The sequence below is a fragment of the Ipomoea triloba genome, chromosome 6 (genome assembly GCF_003576645.1).
Source record: "Ipomoea triloba cultivar NCNSP0323 chromosome 6, ASM357664v1".
Classification (NCBI taxonomy): Eukaryota; Viridiplantae; Streptophyta; class Magnoliopsida; order Solanales; family Convolvulaceae; genus Ipomoea; species Ipomoea triloba.
This window is the reverse complement of record NC_044921.1, coordinates 12,320,749-12,331,136: the sequence shown is the minus strand read 5'-3', so window position 1 is coordinate 12,331,136 and position 10,388 is coordinate 12,320,749. Positions and strand designations below refer to the sequence as shown.

General features: G+C 37.6%; 1 long non-coding RNA gene across 1 annotated transcript; it reads left to right on the top strand.

Annotated features, from left to right (window-relative positions):
* The first annotated feature begins 7,325 nt into the window (after window positions 1–7,325).
* Window positions 7,326–9,346, top strand: LOC116023275. The gene is made up of 2 exons (XR_004099394.1): window positions 7,326–7,377; window positions 9,053–9,346. It is a non-coding gene; the product is annotated as an uncharacterized LOC116023275 (long non-coding RNA).
* The last annotated feature ends 1,042 nt before the right edge of the window (window positions 9,347–10,388 follow it).

The following is a 10,388-nucleotide window of genomic DNA, read 5'->3' as shown; positions in this document are numbered from 1 at the left end:
GCCTAACTCGATCGACTAGATCGAGTTGGTAGCCGCCTAGGCCGAATTCGTCGGAGTTAAGTTAGCCGAGTTAACTCGGGCGAGTCGGCCTTTTTAATTTTTTATTATATTTAAATTTATTTATTTACATAAATACGAGAAGTAATATATATATATATATATATATATATATATATATATATATATATATATATATATATATATGCATACACCTACACACATGAATTATTTTTTTATTTTTATAGGTCGCCGCTTAGGCGCTAGGCGCTAGTCTACCGCCCGACTAGCTCTTAGTGCCTACTGCAACCAAACAAAATTGCAATACAAGTCATAAAATCCAAATGTAAATATATCATTAAAACATGAAGAATTAGGAATAATAGGGTTCATAAACACTTTTCACCCAAATATCACAAAGTTGTTTTAGCCAATCATGGCTAGTATTGAATTCAAAGCACAAATGTTAAAGAGTTTACAAAAACTAAGAAAGTAAAGGAAAATGGGAAGAGATAATTCTTCCAAATGTATCCTTCCAAGCTTTTCCTTCTTCCTCCCAAAGTCCTTGTAGCTGAGTGATTTCCTTTTTTGGTCTTACTTTTATTGGCCATTTTCCAATTTTAGTCCGCTTTAGTTATTTTTGCCACATTGCGTCCACATTTATTAGACGTGTTCCACTTTTGGCCCATAGTTAAGTTTCTCGTCTAATGGCTGTTTGAGGGAGGACTACTTTCGTCTTTTTACTATGGTCTCCCACCTTTCTTCATTTCATTTCCTCATTCCAGCCATTAATGTCTCTCTCACCTTTCTCCCCTACCTATTTGAGCTACCCAATCTTCTTCATTTCACATTAATAAAAAAAAAGGAAAAAGAATCTCGTTGTAACAGCAGAGCAGTACTAGGTTCCTCCCGGATTCTAATTCCACCCCACGGAGGAAGAGCTCCTCCACTACTACCTCAGGAAGAAGGCACTACTACAGAAATCACATACAACGTCGGGTATTTAACGTCGGCTATTGAGTGTTCTGTTGAAGTCCTTGCAAAAATTGGTGAGGAATCTGGTTACAAGGTGAAGGCACATAGTTTACTTTTCTCTTTATGTTCTATTGGTAAAAGTACTTTATGCTCTATTCTAGCTGTTATTAACTGCTGCTATTTTGTCAAAAATTTCAGGACATTCAATCCCCATGCCGCCAAAGTATACGCCTTCCACGACAAGTTAGAGATCCGGCCACTTTGTCAGGAAATGCAAAATTACATATATTACATGTACAACTCATATATTACAGGGTCTATGCTATATTATTTGTGCTTCCTGTCGAATGTTTGGGAGAAGATTATTGCTTGTATTAATTAATATAGATAATTTTTGATGAACTTGAATTATTAATTATTATCAATTGTGAGATTTATTGCTTTTATTAATTTTGATATTATAAATATAAAATTTTACAGGTTTTGAATGTGACTGTGATAGCTATATATATTTGAGCAGGTTTTGGGTGTAAAGAGAATAATAAAATGAATATTTTAAAAAAAAACTACAACGTCGGCTAGTCTTATTAGCCGACGTTGTAGGGTACTTTTTTTTGTTTTTAAATTACCTATAACGTCGGTTATTTGTAAAGAGCCGACGTTGTAGGGTATTTTAGTAGTTTTCAAATTACCTACAACGTCAGCTATTTGTAAAGAGCCGACGTTGTAGGGTATTTTAGTAGTTTTCAAATTACCTACAACGTCGGCTATTTGTAAATAGCCGACGTTGTATGGTATTTTAGTAGTTTTCAAATTACCTACAATGTCGGCTATTTGTAAAGATCCGACGTTGTAGGGTATTTTAGTAGTTTTCAAATTACCTACAACGTCGGCTATTTGTAAATAGCCGACGTTGTAGGGTATTTTATTTGTTTTTAAGTTACCTACAACGTCGGCTATTTGTAAATAGCCGACGTTGTATGTGTACCTTACAACGTCGGTTAACATTTAGCCGACGTTGTATGTGTACCTTACAACGTCGGCTAACATTTAGCCGACGTTGTATGTGTACCCTTACAACGTCGGCTAACATTTAGCCGATTTTGTATGTGTACCCTTACAACGTCGGCCAGATCAACGTCGGATTTTAGCCGACGTTATAGGGTCCATTTAGCCGATGTTAAAAGCCGTCTGTGTAGTAGTGAGGTCACCTCCGAGAAGATTGACCTCGACGTCATTCGCGACGTCGATCTCAACAAGCTTGAACCCTGGGATATTCAAGGCAAGTAATCAAATCTTTCTGCAATTCCCAATCCAATTTTACTTTTTTTTTTACCCGCAACCAATAATGAGAGAGATACAGGGCAGCAGCCAAGGCAACTACAGTTCATGGTTTCAAAGATGCCATGGCTGAAATCAAGAACCTAGATGTGGAAGCCTATCAATGGCTAGTAGAGAAACACCCATCAGAATCATTGTAAAAAGACGAAAGTAGCCCTCCCTCAAATGGTCATTAGACGGGAAACTTAACGATGGACCGAAAGTGGAACACGTCTAATAAATGTGGACGCAATGTGGCAAAAATAACTAAAGCGGACTAAAATTGGAAAATGACCAATAAAAGTAGGACTAAAAAAGGAAATCAGTCCCTTGTAGTTCCTTGAGGTGACAATCTTCTCCCAAAAGTGGTGGATCCGTCACTGACATCTTGAAGAGACAATACCCTTTCACTCACTCCGTCACCGATCAATCTCTTTAGGCTCAAATTCGAGAAACTTGACCTACAACTCGTGCGACCATTGATGCCTTTCCTCTAAACTATTCACTGCTTCCCGGCCTTTAAAGATGGCATGAATGATCGATTTTGTGCTCAGGGGAGGTGATTCATTATCAGACTCAAGCTCTTTCTACTTTTTGTCCTTGTCTGACTGCTTGAAGATCTTCTTCCAAGATTTCTTCTCCTTTTCTTCACAAACTAGGCCAACTCGCCTGAGCGTAGCAACTCTTCAATCACCCTTCTCAAAGTGTGACACTCCTCCGTGTCGTGCCCCCAATTCCTATGGTAAACATAAAACTTGGACTTATATTCCCCGTCCCGAGCTTGTTCCAAAATTTGAACTAGATTACATGACTGAGCGTAATTGAGAACATGTAGGACAAGTCAATTTAATGGAGTGTATGTTGGGGCGTTATCTCGTTCTTTAGAAGGGCGGTTATTCTGTTTCTAGTTGGGACGTTGTTCTCTCCGGCTAGATCCCGCCTCTACTCGGTGCTTAGCCATGTTGACCTCCATCGCGTTGGCCCAGTCGGTAACCTGCGTAAAGCTTCTTCATACGTTCGGGGCGGTCGCAAGATGAAATTCTCATATAAGCTCCCAAACCGGAGCAAAGAATGAAGGAAATTAATAGCAGTCTGGTTATCCATCATCTCGACTTCCCCGATCTTGCCATCCATTGGACTAAGAATGCACTCAACGACTCACCTTCGTCTTGCTTGGAGCCGTTTAGGTGAGTGAAATGTCGCCGCACAGTCTTTGAGGTGGCAAATTTCTGCACAAACAATCTGGCCAGCTCTGGAAAGCTTCTTATAGACCCTGGCTCGAGATTTAAACCACTCATCATCCCTTCTTGATAGAGTGGAGGAAAAAGCTCGGTAAATCACAGCATCAGACACCCCATCATCAACATATTGTGGTAATACCAGTTGACATGATCCTCAGGGTCGATTTTTCCGCTGTAATGCTTGTTCCCCAATACCTGCAAATCGATCGATTATGTCTGCTACATTATCTCTACTATAAATGGCGTTGTCAATAACAATGTGTTACCTTTAGATGAATGGGGCGTTTGCTCTCGCTTCCACCAATTGAATTCTTGTCGGACCTAGTCTAAAATTCCTCTAGAGAGCTAAGTTTGACGACGGGGATGAGACGCACTACTTTCATCATAATCTCCTCGCCTAATTCAGGCCAGACTATCGACTAACATTCGCCCCTCAACCCATACGCACAATCGTTCCCACGCCGGTGGCTTAATCCGATCGAACATGCTCATTCTCGGGTAGGATCCGCCTTTGATCCTTCTACCAAACCCAACCGGATCTGCACTAACTGGCTTGTGATGGCTCGTGGGTGCCTTGTGTTCTTACTGTGCCTAGTGAAGCTCGAGTTCCCTTCCCCTGAGCTCCCTACGGGTGCAACTTCTAGTGTAGTAGGGGCCGCCATGTACATCGATTAGGGGTAAATGGTCGGCATTCGTTGGAATGGATAGCCTGGAGAATAAAATTGCGGTGAATTTTGCCACCATTGGAAGGTTGGGTCTGGCATCCTAGCTGGGTTTATAAGAAATAAATAAGGCATCTAGCTGGGGTGGCGGGGAACGTTGTCCCTTGGTTAATCATGTGAACTGCTTCCTCTAGTGCTACCCCCCCCCCAAGGGGAGAGTCTAATTAAGGTCAATTTGAGCATTCAGATGCGACCATAGATCTGAGCTAATATCTTCCTCCTTAGGCTCGGTTAAGAAGTCTAAGTAAGGATACATGTTTCGGGATTGGTAAGAGCATAAAGATAAATTTTCGTACCAGTCTCCACAGATGGCACAAAAATGATGATGTAAATACCTGGTTCTACGAAATATGGGTCAAATCGTATGCGGATCCTAATTTAGGCTCTAAGTTAGTGTAACTAATGGGCTCGGGTACTTGTAATGAGGTCAGAGAGTCCCGAGGGTGTATGTGATAGGTGAAATTGCCAAAAATCCCTCCCAACAGTCGTAAATGCAATATATATAGGAGAAGGAAAAGGGACACATGGTGGGCTCTCGACATGATTGACACGTGTTGTACAGGTAATCGGTAGGCTTAGAAATAGTGCCTTGGTGGTCACGTGTGAACAGATTCCTTATCGTCCACTGATGCAAGCTTAGGTTGTGGAGTCACAATAACCAAGTAGCCCTGCTCAGGACGATCACCCCGACGTAAACTGGTCAGGTCAATCTGCAAGCCTACGAAAACCATTACAACCTCCAGTTAGTTCGATTGTAGCTTCTAGGTTAGGAAGGGCGAGCTTTAGGTTAGCTAAAGTGTAACACCCCATATTTTCCAAACATTATTATTTTAAATATAAATATTTTCAAAAAGAACTTATTTTCTTATTATTAAATATTTTAGTAAAATGTTATAAATCTAATTATATTTGTTGAATGAGCTTATGAATTATATATTTTAAACCCCTTACCTGAAATGATTTGATACAAAATATTAATATATTTATTTATGGTTTTAAAAGCCCTATTTAGGGGATAAATTTATTTATCAAAATTTTGACCCAAAAGTCTATCTGAGATAAACCTGTGACCCTTATATTATTTTTTTGAGCCTAAGTTTGAACCCAAACTAAACTTTAGCCCAAATGGGTTTTAATTTCCTAAACCATAAAGAATTTTATTTCTTCTTGAGCCCAAGTATTCCTAGTCCATTTATTCTAGCCCAAATCTTTAAACCCAATTCAATATAAACCCTATGCGTATATATATATAACTATGTACATTGATTTCAACATAGATGTTCATCCAATAAGCCAAAATCAGCAGCCCCAAATCCCAATCGTGTCTCTCTCTGCCCGATTTCCCCCTCTCTCGTCTCTCTCTTGGCGAACGACTCAACGTCGACAGCAGCAGATCGAAACGACAGCAGCTGGCGACGGCTTGGGCGGTGGGCAGCAGCGGCGAAGCTCCGGCGGCGCGGTAGGGAAGCGAGGCAGCAGCGGCGGCAGCTCTCGCTCGTCGGCGGTGAAGCTCGGTCAGCAGCGCCAGCAAATCGGAGCAGCGCGGTGGCAGTGGCGCCGACGGTCAGCGGCAGCGTGTTCCCTCCTCCGGCGTGGCAGTTTGGACGGCGGCGGTTGTGGGTGGCGTGGGGACCGGAGGTGTGGCAGCAGGTTGGCGGCCGTACGTTGTCCCAGCGCAACTCTAGGCAGAAAACCGAGGAAGATGACAGATCTGTGAGGGATTAAGGTGGATTAGTAAAGTAATTAGTAGTTTTATTAACATTAATGGTGATTAAAGCTTGTTGATGCTATATATTGAATTATTATTGAATTATTGAGATTATGGGTGATAGCAAATGATTAAAATAAATGATTATCATTATTAGTGGATAACTAAGTAATGATGAGTTGATTATTGGTGATGATAATGATTAATGGTGATTAAGGATGCTAATTATTGTTAATGATGATTAAGGAGTAGTTATGTATATACTCATTAATTATGATTAATGTGATTAATGGTGATTAATTGTATGGTGATGGTATGATAATGAACATGAAGTGAAGTGGAGAAATGGATTGGTTATGATGAAGTGTTTAAGCTTTAATTAGTTGATAGTAATGGAGTTTAGTTAATTAATGATGGTGGTTAATTGTTGATGATTTGATTAGAAAAGATGCTTAGAGTTGTTGATGTTGGGTTGCTATTGATGATGAGGGCACGAAACAGATAAAAGATGGATTAAGCTAGATTATTAGGTAATTGACTATTACTAATTATGGTTTAATTAGTGAATAATGTTCATGATTATGCTTTAATTATGGTTTAATTAGTGAATAATGTTCATGATTATGCTTAGTGATAAATAATGGCCTAATGACGGTAGTTAATGGTTAATGATTATAATTAATGTTTAAGAGTGATTAAGGTTAATTGTTGGATTATGGGTGACTAAGTATTGATTACGGATTGTGATGAATTATATTATACATGGGTCATGAATTGATGATGAATGGATTATGAATTAATGAAACTTGATTATGAATTGTAAAAGATTAAAAGGTGATTACTAGCTAATGAGGGTGATTAATTGAATAGTGGCTACTTGATAATAGTTATGGACTATGATTAATTGAATAGTGGCTACTTGATAATAGTTATGGACTAATGATAAAGCTTAATAGTGATTAAAGGTCATTTATGGAATTTATTATTAATGATGATGGTGGTGATGATACAATAATTATATAATGACTAGATGATGGGATTAAAGATTGTTATGGATGTGATTATGGTTTAATGAAGAAATGGTGTTGATGATGATGTTATTATGCCATTAATAAATGTGATGGTGATTAAGGGATGAAGATGGTTATGGATATGGTAATGGATCATTATTGGAAAGGAGATGACATTGGAATAAGAATGATGGTTTATGGATTAATAGAATGATGGTGATGAAGGGTTTGTTGTGGGAAAATAGATAATATTGAAATATTTATGATGATAAATTAGTGAGGATGTTAATGATAACATACGTAACTAAATAAAGATTTGGATTAATTCACAGGTTTCCGTTGAAATGGCCAACTTAAAAGTTGAGCCTTAGATTGGATGATTACTATTGGAGCTTAGCTTTGAGGTAAGTTTCTATGTCTGTCAAAACTACCTTTCCCTATCAAATGTGCTATTTATCTAATTTGTGTCCTTAAACTATTTTGAAAATGTGTTTGGGTTTAAAAGTGTGATAAATAGCAAATGAGTATATTTCGGTGTCACCTTATGATTTACAAAGTATGAATATGTGTATGGTTATATAGTGAGGACATTATGGTAAATTATTTGAGTATGAAACTATATGGCTTTTGGAAGGTATAAACTATATTTATTGCGAGAGATATAAACTATATTATCAATCATATGTTTGATGTAAACCCTATTTTGGAAATGTATATATTATATATATATGCTCTATCTTGTTTTGAGATGTGTACTTGAATAGCTTGCGGGCAATGGAAAATATCCATGAAAACCTATTTTGAAAGGTGCGGGCAATGGAAAATATCCATGAAAACCTATTTTGAAAGGATATTACAATGGAAAATATCCATGAAAACCTATTTTGAAAGGATATTACTATGGAAAATATCCATGAAAACCTATTTTGAAAGGATATTACTATTATGGAGGAATTATATAACCTATTTTGAAAGGATATTACTATTATGGAGGAATTATATACAAAGTACCTATTTTTGGATACTATTATGGAGGAATTATATACAAAGTACCTATTTTTGGAGAATATACTTTGTTTATAATTTATATGGAGGTTATCTATATTTTTATTATTGGAGGTTACGAGAATCTTGGGCTGCGGTCCAGATTATTGTGAGCACTTAGGGCCGCGGTCCTATTTGCTATTGATATGAGAACCTAGGGCTGCGGTCCTATTGGTTATTGATTGGGTGGGTAACCTGGTAGCAAAAATCCCGGGTTACTAGGGCTAGTAACTACCTTTGGGGCTTGGAATCCCCGGGGTGTGCGCACTTAGGTTTCTAGTTCCTGTTTCCATTTACTTTGTATAGGTGTGAAGGTTCGGTAGTGGAGGTAAGCTCCGTTCCTATCCTCCTATTGGTGATTTGAGTACCTCCATACTTATGTTGTACTCGTTGATTTAACTATAAACTAAGAATTGTTGGATACCTCCACTTGAGCAATATTATATTATTTTGATATTTGAGAATGACTTGAGAAAACTTATATCTTGAAATGATTATTGGTTGAGTAAACTATATGATTTGAATTCCTCCATATACATATACTATGTATTGTAAATATTTATAAGTAATGTGCTATATACATTCTTCCATACTTGAATTATACTATTTATCTATAATGAGTATTTGGAAAGCTATGCTTTGAAATGATATATAGAGATGTTGAGAAAGGCTATTTTATGAATTCTCCTTACTTATGATACCTTGTGAGTGACTAGCGATGGCTATAAAATTACTATATTGCTTTAAGTATATTTAATATTATACTTGAGAAAGTTTATATCTTGCTTATCCTTGGTGTGAGTTAAATCTTTTGAGAACCACTACCTATGATGGAAAATCCTTTTGGAAACACTCTTTTTAAGCTTTTGGCTAAATGGTTTATGGAGTATGGCAAACTTAAGTACCAAATCTATTTATAAAGTATACCTATTTTTCAAGCCATAAATATATTTATTTTACAGGGCGGAGTAGAGCTTACTTAGCATTTTATGCTAATTCTATTTGTTTGTGTTTTCCAAACCTTGTTGTTTTCAGGACTTGATAGAAGTGACCCGTTCTAAGAGTGCGGTGTAGAGCTAGTTTCCCTTGGAGTTGTAGCTTGGTTTAAATGGTTTAGTTTAGAATTCAAAATGTTGTATTATAGTTGATTTGTAATTCGATTAGTGAATTGTTGTAATATGGATTACAGTTAGAAAGCTTTGTAGCCTGTGCGTTTGGGCTTAGTGGTGGTCCAAGCGTGGCATAACACCCCATTGGTTTAGAGTTTGAATTCGCTTCCGCATTTGTTTTCAGAATGGTTAGTAAGAAAGATTGTTTATTTATGATTAATCATGTATTAGAATTTGGGGGTGTTACATAAAGGTTCGGAATAACTCCTCTCGACAACCTAACCAGGTACCAAGCCATATTATGGGAAATTGGTGAAATAAGCGTTGTGGATTGGGCCATAGGAAATGGTGTAACATAGGATGCTTGGGGTGATACAGAAGTTGGTGCCATTACTACTTGGACGTTCATCTTTTAATTCTGCCCCATCTACTTCAAAAGATGTTGGATTGAATTTAATTGTGCTTGCATAGACTCTTTTCATCAACGTCAAAGATTCCGGCGAACTCTTCCTTTTTATGCGGCTCACTCCTTTCATGGTACCAATACGTAGTGTTTTCTGTGATTATTTCAATCAATTGCTCCTCTTAGCTTGTTTAGGAGTCATGTAAAAAAATACTCCTTCTATTGATGAAGTGCCAATGATAGCTTTGATGTTGTCAAGTAACCCTTCATAGAATGATGATATGAAGTCTCTTGAGAACAAAAGATACCCCGGGCACTGCCTTCTCAAGTCTTTGAACTTCTTTCATGCCTCATATAGGTTTTTACTTCCAAAGTGCTGAATTTTCTAGATTTGCTTCTTAAGCTTAGTAGCCTTGAACGATAGGCAATATTCTTGCATAAATGACCTATAGAGATGCTCCCAAATGTTGAAATGATTTGGGCCAAAGGAATTCATCCAGGTCAATGCTTGATCCCGTAGAGAAAAGGGAAACAATCTTAGCTTCTAGCATCCATTGCCACTCCATTCATTTTGATAGTTTAACATATCCTATCAAAATAATTTATATGGGCTTTTGGATCTTCCAACCTTGATCCTCCAAACTGATTGGCTTGCACAAGATGAATCATTGAGGTTTTGATCTCAAAATTATTTGTTTCCACTCCTGGGTACGCAAAACAATCATCTTCTTCAAAATCAGGGGCTAGATGTGTCGCCATTTGTTGAGCATTGTGCATTCCTTGATAAAATACTTCTGGAATATCTTGCTAAAATTGTTGTGACATAAAATTCATAGGCCTTAGAACATTATTATGATGC